Raw genomic sequence first — 637 nt, 5'->3', positions numbered from 1 at the left:
TGGATGGATGATGGTTAGTTGGATGGATGGATGTTGGTTGGATGGATGGATGATGGTTAGTTGGATGGATGGATGTTGGTTGGATGGATGGATGATGGTTAGTTGGATGGATGATGGATGTAACTAATGCTAAAGGTAGAATTTAAATTAACAGTAGCTAAAAGTGAAAACATGCTAGAGTTAAAACGGGTATAAAAGTAGTTTAATTAGAAAGATTGTCATTAAAAGTTAATCAAAATAGTAGCTAAAAGCTAAAACAGAAGCTAAAAAAGCAGAATGACAGCAAAACAAGTGCTAAAACTAAAGGTGGCTAAACAGATGCAAGAATTAGCAAAATATTAGCTAAAACAAAACAATGCTCAAACTAACATTAGCAAAACATTTAGCTAAAAAAACAACCCTTTTACCCTCTTCAGATGTCTCCACAGCGAGTCCTCCTCCATCTCACTCTGTCCTCTGTGTCCTCTGTCCTCTGTCCTCTCTGTCCTCTGTCCTCACTCCATCTACCTCCATGTCTCTAACTGCATCCATATGTCTCCTCTTTGTCTTTTTCCTGCAGCTGCATTTCTAACATCCTTCTACCAATATACCCACTGTCCCTCCTCTGGACATGTCCAAACCACTGTCCCTCCTCTGG

General features: G+C 39.6%; 1 protein-coding gene across 1 annotated transcript in view; it reads left to right on the top strand.

Moving 5' to 3' along the window:
- Positions 1-637, top strand: part of LOC119413100 (SEC14-like protein 2) — a 36,381-nt gene that overhangs the window by 21,058 nt on the left and 14,686 nt on the right. The window lies entirely within an intron of this gene.

This window comes from Nematolebias whitei, chromosome 8, assembly GCF_014905685.2.
Source record: "Nematolebias whitei isolate Nwh7 chromosome 8, NemWhi1, whole genome shotgun sequence".
Lineage (NCBI taxonomy): Eukaryota > Metazoa > Chordata > Actinopteri > Cyprinodontiformes > Rivulidae > Nematolebias > Nematolebias whitei.
This window is presented reverse-complemented; position numbering and strand designations above follow the sequence as displayed.